The sequence below is a fragment of the Mus musculus genome, chromosome 6 (genome assembly GCF_000001635.26).
Source record: "Mus musculus strain C57BL/6J chromosome 6, GRCm38.p6 C57BL/6J".
Taxonomy (NCBI): domain Eukaryota; kingdom Metazoa; phylum Chordata; class Mammalia; order Rodentia; family Muridae; genus Mus; species Mus musculus.
Genome location: NC_000072.6, coordinates 23,150,911 through 23,168,342, shown reverse-complemented (window position 1 = coordinate 23,168,342; position 17,432 = coordinate 23,150,911). Strand labels below are relative to the sequence as shown.

At 44.6% G+C, this 17,432-nt stretch overlaps 4 pseudogenes; all 4 read left to right on the top strand.

Moving 5' to 3' along the window:
* Positions 921-3,170, top strand: Gm5301 (predicted pseudogene 5301; annotated as a pseudogene).
* Positions 4,252-4,975, top strand: Gm8950 (predicted gene 8950; annotated as a pseudogene).
* Gm5989 (predicted pseudogene 5989) lies at positions 8,282-10,354 on the top strand (annotated as a pseudogene).
* Gm8945 (predicted gene 8945) lies at positions 11,643-12,414 on the top strand (annotated as a pseudogene).

The following is a 17,432-nucleotide window of genomic DNA, read 5'->3' as shown; positions in this document are numbered from 1 at the left end:
GCCTTTTTCCACAAAAAAAGTACGCCCTTTAGCTTGGAACCAGAAACAGTTTTAGCTTGACCTCTCTCCCACAGGAAGATGAAAACTACAAAACTCTAAATCATTCCCATCTTGATACAAAACAATGTATAACAAGTAAAAATAATTAACAGATGCTATTTAAGCCTTAATAAATTCTTATTGATGTTTTTCATGTGTGCTTGCTTGTGAGTACTCTTTTTCTCTCTCTTACACACACACACACACACACACACACACACACACACACACAGAGAGAGAGAGAGAGAGAGAGAGAGAGAGAGAGAGAGAGAGAGGGCAAAAGAGCAGGAATATTCTATGAAACAAGCTCAGGCACGACAGAAATCTCCTGTGGAAGAGTGATTAAGGATTTTCAGAAAGAACATTGACTGACAGAGGTCCAGGGGACTTCCTCCTTTTATCCAGAAGTGGAATGGCTACTCCTGGTTGTCAACGTGGATTATATCTGGGATGAACTACAGTCCAGAATTGGAGGGGTCGCCTTTGATCCAGATCTTTAGCTGAAAGACACAAGTTTCAGATCTGTATCTAGGCATGGAGATTAGGCCCAAGCAAGGTCGTACACACCTTTGCTCTCAGGAGATTAAGGCCTGGAGATATCTGAGTGAGTTCAAGGTCATCGTGGGATCAACAAGTCCCAGATCCAGGCGTGGTGGGTGGGACACACCCTTAATCCTGGCCACGCCCTCTGCTGGAGAGCAATATAAGGCCAGCAGAAGAAGGGAACTTCACTATGCTTCACCTGCTTGCATTTCCTTGCCAGCACTGCTGTTGGAAAGGACTTCTACAGAGAGCCAGCTGAAACAACCAGCCTAGTTGGGACCACCTGGTTTGTGTGAGCAACGACTAGATCCTGGGACTTGCTGCGTTCCGCTGCTGCTGCTGCAGTCATGGCGTCGTCCACCGTGGCCAAGAAAGAGCAGCGCCTTCCTAAAGTGGCCCAGGTCAAAAACAAAGCTGCGGCCGAGGTGCAGATAACTGCAGAGCAGCTCTTAAGGGAAGCTAAAGAGAGAGAACTCGAGCTCCTCGCGCCTCCACCTCAGCAGAAGATCACAGACGCAGAAGAATTCAATGATTACAAACTCCGGAAAAGAAAGGCCTTTGAAGAAAACCTCAGACAGAAGAGGACTGTGATTAGCAACTGGATCAAATACGCACAATGGGAGGAAAGCCTGAAGGAGCTCGATAGGGCTCGATCCATATACGAGCGTGCTTTAGATGTGGACTACCGCAATCTTACCCTCTGGCTGAAATATGCAGAGATGGAGATGAAGAACCGCCAGGTCAACCATGCCCGAAACATCTGGGACCGTGCCATCACAACTCTGCCCCGAGTCAAGCAGTTCTGGTACAAGTACACGTACATGGAGGAGCTGTTGGGCAACGTCGCTGGTGCTCGTCAGGTGTTTGAGCGCTGGATGGAATGGCAGCCTGAGGAGCAGGCCTGGCACTCCTACATCAACTTGGAGCTGAGGTACAAAGAGGTGGAGCGGGCCCGCACCATTTATGAACGCTTTGTGCTCGTGCACCCTGCTGTGAAGAACTGGATCAAGTATGCTCGGTTTGAAGAGCAGCACGCTTCTGTTGCTCATGCGCGGAAAGTCTACGAGAGAGCCGTGGAGTTTTTCGGGGAGGAGCATATGGACCAACACCTCTATGTGGCCTTTGCAAAGTTCGAGGAGAATCAGAAAGAACTGGAAAGGGTGCGAGTAATCTACAGATATGCCCTGGATAGGATTTCCAGACAGGAGGCCCAAGAACTCTTGACAAACTACACCATCTTTGAGAAGAAGTTTGGTGAGCGGAGGGATGTAGAAGAGAGCATCGTGAGAAAACGCCGATTCCACTACGAAGAAGAAGTGAAGGCTAATCCGCACAATTACGACGCGTGGTTTGATTACTTACGCTTGGTGGAAAGTGAGGCAGAAGCCGACACCGTGCGGGAGGTCTATGAGAGAGCCATCGCCAGTGTGCCACCGGTGCTGGAGAAGAGGCACTGGAAGCGCTACATCTACCTCTGGGTTAACTATGCGCTCTATGAAGAGCTGGAGGCCAAGGATCCCGAGAGGACGAGACGCGTCTATCAAGCGTCTCTGCAGCTCATTCCTCACACAAAGTTCACCTTTGCCAAAATGTGGTTGTATTACGCCCAGTTTGAAATAAGACAGAAGAATCTGCCATCGGCCAGAAGAGCTTTGGGCACTTCCCTAGGCAAATGTCCAAAGAACAAGTTGTTCAAAGGCTACATAGCCCTGGAGCTGCAGCTTCGAGAGTTTGACAGATGCAGGAAGCTTTATGAGAAGTTTCTGGAATTCGGACCTGAAAATTGTACCTCCTGGATAAAGTTTGCAGAGTTAGAGACAATCCTTGGTGATGTTGAGAGAGCTCGGGCAATCTATGAGTTAGCCATCAGCCAGCCGCACTTGGATATGCCAGAGCTACTTTGGAAATCCTATATTGATTTTGAGATGGAGCAGGAAGAGCCTGAGAGAACACGGAATCTTTACCGACGGTTGCTTCAGAGAACACAGCACGTCAAGGTGTGGATCAGTTTGGCTCAGTTTGAGTTCTCTTCTGGGAAAGAAGGAAGTGTGGCGAAATGCAGACAGATTTATCAAGAAGCCAACAGATCCATGAGACACTGCGAGGACAAAGAAGAAAGACTTATGCTGCTGCAATCCTGGAGAAGTTTTGAAGGGGAGTTTGGAACCGTAGCAGACAAGGAGAGAGTAGACAGACTCATGCCAGAAGAGGTCAAGAAGAGAAGAAAGGTCCAGGCCGACGATGGCTCTGATGCCGGATGGCAAGAATATCGGGACTACATCTTTCCAGAGGATGCGGCCCAGCAGCCCAACCTCAAGCTTCTGGCCGTGGCCAAGCTGTGGAAGAAACAGCAACAGGAAAGAGAAGCTGCCGGCCAGGAGCCAGATAAGGACAGGAATGAGGGTGAATCCTCATCTCTCTAAATGTTGCACTTGCTGTTTAGAAATGAACAGTCTAGAACTTTTACTTTTGCATTTTTTTTCTTTTATGCATTTGCCCATTAAGGAGTTGTTTGACATCTTTGAATTATGGTGTAAAATGCTCTTGGGTGTAACTATGTGTGAGAAACTGCAAGGAAAGGGACATTTGTGGAACCCCGAGATCCCTCAGACGCTGGACTACCAAACAGACAGCATACACCAGCGGAGATGAGGCCCCAAACACACATACAGTAGAGGATTCCCAGGTGTGTGCTCGTTCAGAGATGACACACCTAAGCCTCAAAACACTGGAGGTCCCAGGGAGTTTAGAGGTCAGGTGTGGTGAGGTGAGGTGGGGTGGGGGCATCCAAGTGGAGACAGGGTGGGGTGGGGAGGAAGTGTGGGATGTGGAACAATTGGAAGGGTGGATGGGGGTGGGGAAGGGTATGGTATATGGAGTGTAACAAATAAATTAAAAATAAAGTTCAATGAAAAGAAAAAAAGACATCTGTGTTCTTTCCAGCCTCTGCCTATTATAAATAAGTTTGCTGTAACACAGTGGAGCAGGTGTCCTTATCCCATGTTGAAGCTTCTGGGTACATGGCCAGGAGCAGTAAACTGTGTCCTCAGGTAGCACTATGTCTAATATTGTGAGGAACTGCCAAACTGATATCCAGAGTAGTTGTATCAGCTTGCAATCCCACCAGCACTGGAGGAGTGTTCCTCTTCCTCCAAGTCCTCAAATGCATCTGCTGCCTTGTCATGCATCAAAGGGAGGAGAGGTCATTGGTCCTATGAAGGGAGTCTCCATAGATGCCCCAGTATAGGGGAATTGAGGGGGGGGTAGGTGGCAGTGGGGTGGGAGGTGACACTTCCACATAGGAGCAGAGGGAATGAGGATGGGTTAGGGGTTTTCTGGGACAGGGTGGAGGAACTGGGAAAGGGAATAAATTCTGAAATGTACATAAAGACTGTATTCAAATTAAAAAAGAAGAGTGGGGGAAATGTACCAAAAAAAAAAAGAACAGAGAAGAGAAAAGAAGAGAAGAGAAGAGAAGAGAAGAGAAGAGAAGAGAAGAGATCCCTACCTTCTTAGACCCTAAAACCTTTTCGTAGGTCCTCACCACTGAAACTTTCCTATTCTCAGACCTTACAAAAACTTTACACTTCTCCTCTCCTCTGTCATATGACAGTTGAGGTTAACACCAAGGAGCAGGAGTCAAAGGGGATCTTAGACACTGGGATCAGGATGGACATCCTGATCTCAGAGTGTCTGTGGAAGCAGCAGTTGGTGGAGGACAGGAACCCCCTGGTGGAAAATTAAAGGTACTTCAAGCACTGAACCGTTGTCACCAAAGAAGGGGAAGCATATTGTGAAAGATGTGACTACAAGATACAGTCCAAAGAGGATAACCAGAAACCAATAAAGTCATCAAATCCAGTGATGGAATTTGAACTTTCAGAGGAAAAACTTCCTAGGAGTTTTTGTTGTCAAGACGTCATCAAAAGACTGAGAGAGAGAAAGGAGAACCAATTAGACTGTTTTCGCTGAGCAATTATGATGCTTTCCAACGCTTAAGAAAAATAGAGATTCTTACACCAGAAGTGAGCAATTGCTCAAGGATTGATCTGAATGCAGCTTTGGGCAAGAAGGACCAGTAGTACTTGAATGAAATTGTGTGTGCTCAGGATGATGGAGAGGAGGACACTCAGAAAGTCCTGAAAGTTCACGGGGAAAACATCACTATGGAAGAATAAGGGGCACCTGGGGAGTCCTTAGGGAAAGGTGAGGATTCTAAGGACATGGAGGGATCATGGATTCTAAGGACATCATTACCGAGATCCTGAAGTTTCTGCTTGGTGTTTGGGCCAAAGAACTGAATGCCAGAGAGGACTACCTGAAGCAATGCGTTCAGGGTACACTGAAGAGTGCTACCCACCAGCAGACGGAGTCCTCCCTCAGAGTGGTATTACAGGGTTAATCAGAGCTATTACCAAGTTCTTTTTTGTTTTTTGTTCTTAACAATTTTTTATTAGATATTTTCTTCCTTTACATTTCAAATGCTATCCTGAAAGTCCCCTAAAACTTCCACCACACACCCCCGCCTCCCTCACTGCTCCCCAACCCACCCACTTCTGCTTCCTGGCCCTGGCCGCTTCCTGGCCCTGGCATTCCCCTGTCCTGGGGCATATAATCTTTGCCACACCAAGGTCCTCTCCTCCCAATGATGACCGACTAGGCCTTCTTCTGCTACAGATGCAGGTAGAGACACGAGCTCAGGGGCTACTGCTTAGTCCATATTGCTGTTCCTCCTATAGGGTTACAGACCCCTTCAGCTCCTTGGGTCCTTTCTCTAGCTCCTCCATTTTGGGCCCCGTGTTCCATTCAATAGACGATTGTGAGCATCGACTTCTGTATTTGCCAGGAACTGGCATAGCTTCACAAGAGACAGCTATATCAGGGTCATGTAAGCAAAATCTAGCTGGCATATGTAATAGTGTCTGCATTTGGTGGCTGATTATGTTATGGATCCCTGGGTGGGGCAGTCTCTGCATGGTCCTTGCTTCTGTCTCAGCTCCAAACTTTGTCTCTGTAACTCCTTCCGTGGGTATTTTGTTCCCCATTCTTAGGAGGGCTAAAGTATCCACACTTTGGTCTTCCTTCTTCTTTAGTTTCTTGTGTTTGGCAAATTGTATCTTGGGCATTCTAAGTTTCTGAACTAATATCCACTTATCAGTGAGTGCATATCATGTGAGTTCTTTTGTGATTGGGTTACCTCACTCAGGACGATACCCTCCAGATGCCTCCATTTGCCTAAGAATTTCAGAAATTCATTGATTTTAATAGCGGAGTAGTACTCCATTGTGTAAATGTACCACATTTTCTGTATTCACTCTTTTATTGCGGGACATCTGGGTTCTTTCCAGCTTCTGGCTATTATGAATAAGGCTGCTATGAACATAGTGGAGCATGTGTTCTTATTACCAGTTGAAACATCTTATGGGTATATGCCCGGACGAGTTATTGCTGGATCTTCCAGTAGTACTCTGTCCAATTTTCTGAGGAGCCGCCACACTGATTTCCAGAGTGGTGGTACAAGCGTGCAATCCCACCAGCCATGGAGGAGTGTTCCTCTTTCTCCACATCCTCACTAGCATCTGCTGTCACCTGAATTTTTGATGTTAGCCATTCTGAATAGTGTGAGGTGGAATCTCAGGGTTGTTTTGATTTTCATTTCCCTGATGATTAAGGATGTAGAACATTTTTTTTTTCAGGTGCTTCTCAGCCATACCGGTTTTCTTCAGTTGAGAATTCTTTGTTTAGCTCTGTACCCCATCTTTTAATGGGCATATTTGATTTTCTGGAATCCAGCTTATAAAATTGCCAAGCTTCTGTAAGGCAAAACACAGTGTCAATAAGACAAAAAGGCCACCAACAGATTGGGAAAGGATTTTTACCAATCCTAAAACTTACAGGGGACTAATATCCATTCTGGCCAATTCTAAATTCCCCAGAAAGACAACTAGAACAACCACCTTCAGCCCCCAAGCCCAGGATCTGGGATGACAACTCTTGATAACTTCTTCCTGCTGAATACGGGAGTTGAGATATCTTTCAAGGAGGGCAGGGTAGGAAAAAATGGGAGAGTTGGGTAGGCCATAAGAAGGCCATGCCAACAATTGTTCTAGTCTCTGATGTCTAAGCTCTGATTGGATCCATCTGACAGGTTTAATGAGGCAAGGTGACCTGGACTCCATGACATTGGGAGTTCTAGAAGGCCAGTTTAGCAGGTCTCATGATGAATCTCACCAAAGCTGAACCATGTGCAGTCTACAAATCTCCAAACCAAATGGAAGAACCATCAAGGTATTTGTGTGGATTGTTTTAGTCTGTGGAGGATGTACAGAGTAGTTAGGCAAGAAATCCTGACCCTTGTGTGAGTATAAAAACGACAATCTTTTTATGGCCAATTTTAAGAATAACTGATCCTAAGACTTCATTCATGCCATGTGAAGGATGGCACAAAGAATCTACATTTTTTGATTGATTTTATTGAATCTAGTTCTTCATAAGATCTCACCGTGTCATATCTGAACCATCAAACTCTGGAAGCTGTCCAGAGACTAATCACCTTATCTAAAAACACAGACACAGCTGGGAGTAATGGCACATGCCTTTAATCCCAGCACTTGGGGGGGGGGGATCTGAGGCAGGTGAATTTCTGAGTTTAAGGCCAGCTTACTGTACAGAGTGAGTTCCAGGACAGTCAGGGCTACACAGAGAACCCCAATCTCAAAACGAACAAATAAACAACAACAACAACAACAACAAAAACCAACCACAAACACAAAGCCTTTTTCCACAAAAAAGTACGCCCTTTAGCTTGGAACCAGAAACAGTTTTAGCTTGACCTCTCTCCCACAGGAAGATGAAAACTACAAAACTCTAAATCATCCCCATCTTGATACAAAACAATGTATAACAAGTAAAAAAATTTAACAGACACTATTTAAGCCTTAATAAATTCTTATTGATGTTTTTCATGTGTGCTTGCTTGTGAGTACTCTTTTTTCTCTCTCTTACACACACACACACACACACACACACACACACACACACACACAGAGAGAGAGAGAGAGAGAGAGAGAGAGAGAGAGAGAGAGGGCAAAAGAGCAGGAATATTCTTTGAAACAAGCTCAGGCATGACCGAAATCTCCTGTGGAACAGTGATTAAGGATTTTCAGAAAGAACATTGACTGAAGGAGGGGCAGGGGACTTCCTCCCTTTATCCAGAAGTGGAATGACTACTCCTGGTTGTCAAGCTGGATATATCTGGGATGAACTACAGTCCAGAATTGGAGGGGTCCCCTTTGATCCAGATCTTTAGCTGAAAGACACAAGTTTCAGATCTGTATCTAGGCATGGAGATTAGGCCCAAGCAAGGTCGTACACACCTTTGCTCTCAGGAGATTAAGGCCTGGAGATATCTGAGTGAGTTCAAGGTCATCGTGGGATCAACAAGTCCCAGATCCAGGCGTGGTGGGTGGGACACACCCTTAATCCTGGCCACGCCCTCTGCTGGAGAGCAATATAAGGCCAGCAGAAGAAGGGAACTTCACTATGCTTCACCTGCTTGCATTTCCTTGCCAGCACTGCTGTTGGAAAGGACTTCTACAGAGAGCCAGCTGAAACAACCAGCCTAGTTGGGACCACCTGGTTTGTGTGAGCAACGACTAGATCCTGGGACTTGCTGCGTTCCGCTGCTGCTGCTGCAGTCATGGCGTCGTCCACCGTGGCCAAGAAAGAGCAGCGCCTTCCTAAAGTGGCCCAGGTCAAAAACAAAGCTGCGGCCGAGGTGCAGATAACTGCAGAGCAGCTCTTAAGGGAAGCTAAAGAGAGAGAACTCGAGCTCCTCGCGCCTCCACCTCAGCAGAAGATCACAGACGCAGAAGAATTCAATGATTACAAACTCCGGAAAAGAAAGGCCTTTGAAGAAAACCTCAGACAGAAGAGGACTGTGATTAGCAACTGGATCAAATACGCACAATGGGAGGAAAGCCTGAAGGAGCTCGATAGGGCTCGATCCATATACGAGCGTGCTTTAGATGTGGACTACCGCAATCTTACCCTCTGGCTGAAATATGCAGAGATGGAGATGAAGAACCGCCAGGTCAACCATGCCCGAAACATCTGGGACCGTGCCATCACAACTCTGCCCCGAGTCAAGCAGTTCTGGTACAAGTACACGTACATGGAGGAGCTGTTGGGCAACGTCGCTGGTGCTCGTCAGGTGTTTGAGCGCTGGATGGAATGGCAGCCTGAGGAGCAGGCCTGGCACTCCTACATCAACTTGGAGCTGAGGTACAAAGAGGTGGAGCGGGCCCGCACCATTTATGAACGCTTTGTGCTCGTGCACCCTGCTGTGAAGAACTGGATCAAGTATGCTCGGTTTGAAGAGCAGCACGCTTCTGTTGCTCATGCGCGGAAAGTCTACGAGAGAGCCGTGGAGTTTTTCGGGGAGGAGCATATGGACCAACACCTCTATGTGGCCTTTGCAAAGTTCGAGGAGAATCAGAAAGAACTGGAAAGGGTGCGAGTTATCTACAGATATGCCCTGGATAGGATTTCCAGACAGGAGGCCCAAGAACTCTTGACAAACTACACCATCTTTGAGAAGAAGTTTGGTGAGCGGAGGGATGTAGAAGAGAGCATCGTGAGAAAACGCCGATTCCACTACGAAGAAGAAGTGAAGGCTAATCCGCACAATTACGACGCGTGGTTTGATTACTTACGCTTGGTGGAAAGTGAGGCAGAAGCCGACACCGTGCGGGAAGTCTATGAGAGAGCCATCGCCAGTGTGCCACCGGTGCTGGAGAAGAGGCACTGGAAGCGCTACATCTACCTCTGGGTTAACTATGCGCTCTATGAAGAGCTGGAGGCCAAGGATCCCGAGAGGACGAGACGCGTCTATCAAGCGTCTCTGCAGCTCATTCCTCACACAAAGTTCACCTTTGCCAAAATGTGGTTGTATTACGCCCAGTTTGAAATACGACAGAAGAATCTGCCATTGGCCAGAAGAGCTTTGGGCACTTCCCTAGGCAAATGTCCAAAGAACAAGTTGTTCAAAGGCTACATAGCCCTGGAGCTGCAGCTTCGAGAGTTTGACAGATGCAGGAAGCTTTATGAGAAGTTTCTGGAATTCGGACCTGAAAATTGTACCTCCTGGATAAAGTTTGCAGAGTTAGAGACAATCCTTGGTGATGTTGAGAGAGCTCGGGCAATCTATGAGTTAGCCATCAGCCAGCCGCACTTGGATATGCCAGAGCTACTTTGGAAATCCTATATTGATTTTGAGATGGAGCAGGAAGAGCCTGAGAGAACACGGAACCTTTACCGACGGTTGCTTCAGAGAACACAGCACGTCAAGGTGTGGATCAGTTTGGCTCAGTTTGAGTTCTCTTCTGGGAAAGAAGGAAGTGTGGCGAAATGCAGACAGATTTATCAAGAAGCCAACAGATCCATGAGACACTGCGAGGACAAAGAAGAGAGACTTATGCTGCTGGAATCCTGGAGAAGTTTTGAAGGGGAGTTTGGAACCGTAGCAGACAAGGAGAGAGTAGACAGACTCATGCCAGAAGAGGTCAAGAAGAGAAGAAAGGTCCAGGCCGACGATGGCTCTGATGCCGGATGGCAAGAATATCGGGACTACATCTTTCCAGAGGATGCGGCCCAGCAGCCCAACCTCAAGCTTCTGGCCGTGGCCAAGCTGTGGAAGAAACAGCAACAGGAAAGAGAAGCTGCCGGCCAGGAGCCAGATAAGGACAGGAATGAGGGTGAATCCTCATCTCTCTAAATGTTGCACTTGCTGTTTAGAAATGAACAGTCTAGATCTTTTACTTTTTGATTTCTTTTTTAATGCATTTGCCCATTAAAGAGTTGTTTGACATCTTTGAATTATGGTGTAAAATGCTCTTGGGTGTAACTATGTGTGAGAAACTGCAAGGAAAGGGATATTTGTGGAACCCCGAGATCCCTCAGACGCTGGACTACCAAACAGACAGCATACACCAGCGGAGATGAGGCCCCAAACACACATACAGTAGAGGATTCCCAGGTGTGTGCTCATTCAGAGATGACACACCTAAGCCTCAAAAGACTGGAGGTCCCAGGGAGTTTAGGGGTCAGGTGTGGTGAGGTGGGGTGGGGGCATCCAAGTGGAGACAGGGTGGGGTGGGGAGGAAGTGTGGGATGTGGAACAATTGGAAGGGTGGATGGGGGTGGGGAAGGGTATGGTATATGGAGTGTAACAAATAAATTAAAAATAAAGTTCAATGAAAAGAAAAAAAGATATCTGTGTTCTTTCCAGCCTCTGCCTATTATAAATAAATTTGCTGTAACACAGTGGAGCAGGTGTCCTTATCCCATGTTGAAGCTTCTGGGTACATGGCCAGGAGCAGTAAACTGTGTCCTCAGGTAGCACTATGTCTAATATTGTGAGGAACTGCCAAACTGATATCCAGAGTAGTTGTATCAGCTTGCAATCCCACCAGCACTGGAGGAGTGTTCCTCTTCCTCCAAGTCCTCAAATGCATCTGCTGCCTTGTCATGCATCAAAGGGAGGAGAGGTCATTGGTCCTATGAAGGGAGTCTCCATAGATGCCCCAGTATAGGGTAATTGAGGGAGGGTAGGTGGCAGTGGGGTGGGAGGTGACACCTCCACATAGGAGCAGAGGGAATGAGGATGGGTTAGGGGTTTTCTGGGACAGGGTAGAGGAACAGGGAAAGGGAATAAATTCTGAAATGTACATAAAGTCTTTATTCAAATTAAAAAAGAAGAGTGGGGGAAATGTACCAAAAAAAGAACAGAACAGAACAGAAGATAGAAGGGAAGGGAAGGGAAGGGAAGGGAAGGGAAGGGAAGGGAAGGGAAGGGAAGGGAAGGGAAGGGAAGGGAAGGGAAGGGAAGGGAAGGGAAGGGAAGAGAAGAGAAGAGAAGAGAAGAGAAGAGAAGAGAAGAGAAGAGAAGAGAAGAGAAGAGAAGAGAAGAGATCCCTACCTTCTTAGACCCTAAAACCTTTTCGTAGGTCCTCACCACTGAAACTTTCCTATTCTCAGACCTTACAAAAACTTTACACTGCTCCTCTCCTCTGTCATATGACAGTTGAGGTTAACACCAAGGAGCAGGAGTCCAAGTGGATCTTAGACACTGGGATCAGGATGGACATCCTGATCTCAGAGTGTCTGTGGAAGCAGCAGTTGGTGGAGGACAGGAACCCCCTGGTGGAAAATTAAAGGTACTTCAAGCACTGAACCGTTGTCACCAAAGAAGGGGAAGCATATTGTGAAAGATGTGACTACAAGATACAGTCCAAAGAGGATAACCAGAAACCAATAAAGTCATCAAATCCATCGATGGAATTTGAACTTTCAAAGGAAAAACTTCCTAGGAGTCTTTGTAGTCAAGACGTCATCAAAAGACTGAGAGAGAGAAAGGAGAACCAATTAGACTGTTTTCGCTGAGCAATTATGATGCTTTCCAACGCTTAAGAAAAGTAGATATTCTTACACCAGAAATGAGCAATTGCTCAAGGATTGATCTGAATGCAGCTTTGGGCAAGAAGGACCAGTAGTACTTGAATGAAATTGTGTGTGCTCAGGATGATGGAGAGGAGGACACTCAGAAAGTCCTGAAAGTTCACGGGGAAAACATCACTATGGAAGAATAAGAGGCACCTGGGGAGTCCTTAGGGAAAGGTGAGGATTCTAAGGACATGGAGGGATCATGGATCCTATGTCTAAGGACATCATTACCGAGATCCTGAAGTTTCTGCTTGGTGTTTGGGCTAAAGAACTGAATGCCAGAGAGGACTACGTGAAGCAATGCATTCAGGGTACACTGCAATCCTTCCCGCTCTGTCTCCCTATCACTGGCATCACATGCCTGCACCAGCATGCTGAGCAAGAACTGAAGGACAATTGTCAAGCCCTGGCTCAGATGCTAGCACTACAATGAAACAGAACCCAACAGCCTCCCATTCTCAGATGAATGGTTACTAAGAAAGTTGTCGCCAGAAAACATCTAGAATGATAGGAAAAGCAGGTTTTCAAAATGGAAAAAAAATATAAAAGAACACTGAGTTTGCTTCCTTTTAAATATTTATTTTGTTTTGTGTGTGTGTGTGCCTGTGTGTATACATGTGTGCATGAGAGAGAGAAAGAGAGAGAGAGAGAGAAAGAATGCATGTGGGTGGGCGGGCATTTACATCACAGTGGCTGTGTGGGTTTCAGAAACTGGCATGCTGGAGTCAGCTCTCCTTTCCACAGTTAGGGTCCCTTGTTTCGAATGCAGCCCCTCAGGATTGGCAGCAAGCGCCCTTCAGTATTCACTCAGCCATCTTGCCAGACTCATTTTCTTCTAAATTCTGTAAAACTTCTTTGATAACTGAAAGCAAGGTATAAGAGCAACATACAAAACCTGCCATATTTCTATGTATTAGCAATAAAAAGTTGAAAAACATCTCTTTAGTAATTTCCTAACTTTGTAAAGCTGTGACGCTAACAAATCACAGGATCACTAAAACCTCTAAGTGCTGGGCAAGAAACAGGTTTATTTATTTATTTTTTATAGCTCTTTCAAGTCTTTTTAAAAACAACTTTTTATTTAACAGGTAATAAATAGGTAACAATAACATGTAATAAAATAAAACATAATAAGCTAAAACAAAAACCATTACACTGAAGTTAGATGAGCCAGATCAACAGAAGAAAAAGACCCCAAGAATAGGCACAGAAATCAGAGGCCCACTCGTTCACACACTCAGGAGTTCCATAACAATACTAAACTGAAAGCTATCGTACACATGCAGAGGACCTGGTGCATGGTCCAATGGTTCCTGGTGCAGAGACCCATGCAGGCCTAGTGCTTTGTTCTCCAGTCTCTGTACAGTCAAATCACCTTCGCTCAGTGGACTTACAGGGACAGCTTCTCTTGGTTCTCCATCCCTTCTGGCTCTCTCACATTTTTTGTTACCCTCTTTTAGGTCTTCATCCCTGAGCTCAGAATGGTGGGACTTAATGGTGATATCCCATTTAGAGGTCACCCCCCCATACTTTTCTTTGTGTGTGTGTGTGTGTGTGTTTATATAATGTCTGGCTGTGGGTCTCTGTATTTATTCCCTGTATTTATATGGAGAAAGGCTTTCTGTATAACTGAATAAGGCAATATAACAGATTATCATTAATAATCATTATTATTGTTGTTACTTTTAAAAGTTTAAAAAAATTTTTAGGCCAACATTTGGTTTTACCATAGGTCTCTGAGCTATCCAGTCTCTGGTTCTTGCCAAAACAATCCTGGACAATAAGAGAACTGCTAGATGTAGCCTCCCATAAGCCTTAAGCAGGCTGAGCCAGACCTTGACCTTGCTGCCACTAAGGAGATTATCTAGGTTGGAGCCTTCCTCCCTAGATCACTCAATTGTTCAGCCACTGCTGCTGTTCCTCTTCAAGATACTGCTACCTGCTGAGAGGCCCCAGAGCTATTCTGTAGACTACGCCCTATCCTGCACGTCATCACCTGCAGCTGGTTCCAGGCTCCAAGGATGAATTGGCGGGAATGGACTTTCCTCCCTCTTTTATAAAGCGTGTCCGCCATTAAAAATTTGAACCTTGAGCAGACTAGTTGTCTTGGTTCCATTATTTCTCAACCCACCTAGGCTCCCTCTTCTCTTCCAGTTCCAAGATGCCTTCCAGGCTCAAACCCCGACATGAGAGCCGCAGGTCCGTCTCTAACAGCTAGAGATCTCATCATGCCCGATTCCAAGCTGTACTACAAAGCTATAGTAATAGAAACAGCATGTTATTCACATAAAAACAGACACGTTGATCAACAGAATCAAATTGAAGACTCAGACATAAATCCATATACCTGTGGACATGTGATTTTTGATAAAGAAGCCAGAAATACACACTGGAAAAAAAAGGATAATATCTTCAACAAATGGTGCTTGTCAAACTGGACATCTGCAAACAAAGGAAAATTCTTAAAAGAACTAAGAGTAAAGATGCTGAAAGTAGGGGATATAGTGATAGATATATCAATTATCTAATGACAGATATATCAATTATCTAATGACAGATATATCAATTATTTAGAACTTTAATCTAGAGATTTGTTACAATTCAAGTCACAATCAGGGCAGAAGAGCTGGAGGATTAAACTGTTTCAAAAAGGAAGAACATGTTTAGAAAAATTATAATACTTTATCTTAGAGACATTATAAATTAATACCAATAAAAGCAGGTATTGATGAAGAAATAGACCTACATATCATCAGAATCAATTAACACAACATAAGTGCATCTAAATGATGTCGCTTTATTTTTGACAAAGAGACAAAGGCAAAGCATACAATGCCAACTGGGAAATCTCATTAAGAATATCAGAGCTGGAGAGATGGCTCAGTGGTTAAGGATGCTTACTGCTCTTACACAGGGGACCTGAGTTCACTTTCCACATGGTGGCACACTCACTCCAGTTCCAGGGAGTCCCACACTTTTTCTGACTGCCAAATATACCAGGCAGGCACATGGCACACAGACACATATGCACGCAGGTAAAACACTTGTACACATAAAATAAAATTAGAATAATCTAGTTTTTTAATTAGAAAACTTTCCCTCTTTTAAAGTTGATTATCAGTTATTTCTCTTAATAGTTCTGTATTATCACAGTAGAGGGAGGAGAAACTGTAATAATAATTAGGAAAGTAACTAATTGAAACTAACAGTGCAACAGAATTGCCAGGGATTAGGAATCTGAGCAGGATATTATTCAGAGGAAAGTTTTGGGGGGACACAAAACTATATTGCAATTTAAAAAATTACGGTGTAGGTTACATAAACCCATACATGTCTTAAAATTCATAGACTTGGAATAAAAAGAAGTCAAAATTAATTGTATAGTATTTTAAAAAAGAAAATTGTGGGAGGATTTACTTTCTTTTATTTTTAAAGATTTATTTATTTATTTATTATATGGTACAATGTAGCTGTTTTCAGATATCCCAGAAGAAGCCATCAGATCTCATTACAGATGGTTGTGAGCCACCATGTGGTTGCTGGGATTTGAACTCAGGACCTTCAGAAGAGCACTCGGTGCTCTTAACCACTAAGCCATCTCTCCAGCACTGGGAGGATGTTTTTAAAAAGTCAGATGACAGATCAGATTCATTGGTTTTATTCTCTTTGGTGACAAGTTTCTCCAATGAATAGTGGACACCAGAAGTTCCCAAACTGGTTTATTCAGAGACTCTGTTCCAAGAGGAATAGTTTTGATGAGAGAAAAAAAAGTCTCAGCTCAGTTCAAACAGCTTTCAATAGCGCTCTCTGTCTCTGTCTCTGTCTCTGTCTCTGTCTCTGTCTGTCTCTCTCCTCTCTCTTGTTCCCCCTCCCTTCCCATCTCCCACTCCCCCTTCCCCCTCTCCCTTTCTCTCATTTCCTTTCACTTTTAACCAGCTACTCTCCATCTTCTTCAACATGCTCTGTTCACTGTGGAGCTCTCTGAGGAAAATCTCTTGTACAGCATTACCCAAGTTTCTGTGACCTGTTGTCCTTAGAGTATTAACTTCTCCTGAGGTACCAATGACCAGTTCTACAGTTATACAAAATGTCACAGACTGGGTAAACAGCGAAAGCTAATTTCTTAAGGGTCCTGAGGGCGTGGCCAAGGTACTGGTATGCCAGCATCTCTTTTTAGCTTGGAGTCTGCATCTTCTCTGTGCCTGCAGAGCCTTTCCTCCATGCTTGCGTGCTCACATCTCACGCTCTTCTTTTACAAGGGCACCAATACCATACACAACTAATCGTACCTCAGATCGTACCTCCAAATACACCATGAGGAAATCTGGAACTCCAGGATACGCCTCTTAAGGAAACATAAACACATGGTCCATGACACCCCAACTTCAGACCACAGCTGGGAAAGAGCGTCAGACGCTCAGAGTATCGGATTGGACGTTATCCATATTGGAATGTAACTTTAAAATGATTATAAGAGGCTGTAGGGATGACTCAGTGGATAAGCACGAGAACCTGTTTGGATCGTAGAAACCACGTATAATTAGGCGGTTGCATTAATTACCGTATTTCTACCACATGGGAGGCAGAGATGGGAGAATCTCCTGAAACTTGCTTGCTAGCTAGCCTGGCCACAGAAGTGAACAAGGCAGCTGGGCTCAAGGGGGAAGATGAGGGTTGACACCTGAGGTTGTTCTTTGACAGTCACACATGTACAGAAATAGTCACACACACACACACACACACACACACACACACACACACACACACACACACACACGCATGAGCAAAGAAAAAGATTGTACGGCTGAGTCTTAGTAAAATGTCCACCAGTGTATGCGGTTATGGAACCACAACCCAAATCAAAATATGAACTAGTTCTAGTAACCCGTAATGTTTCCTGATGCTGTGGACAGTCGATCACCTTTTACCTGGATTCTGGGCCACACTGGTTTGCTTCCTGACTCTGTAGACTTCCCTTCCTAGAACTCTTATTAGAAGAATTTTACCATATGTGAATTTTTAGACTTCTCTTCTTTTCCTTGTTAAAATGCTTTTGGGATTCACAATGCCATAAAATACAGCATCCCTTGTACTTGAATTTTCTTTGCATTTTCAGTTCATACATTGTAGTTCATTGACTCATTCAGGGATCAGTATATACTGGTTGTTTCTAAGTTTCGGCTCTTAGTAGTGAATTTCTTAGGGACATATATACATATATATACATATATATGTTATATATGTATATATATACATATACACACTATATATGTGTATATATACATATATATGTATACACACATATATACATATATACACATATATGTATATATGTATATACACAAATA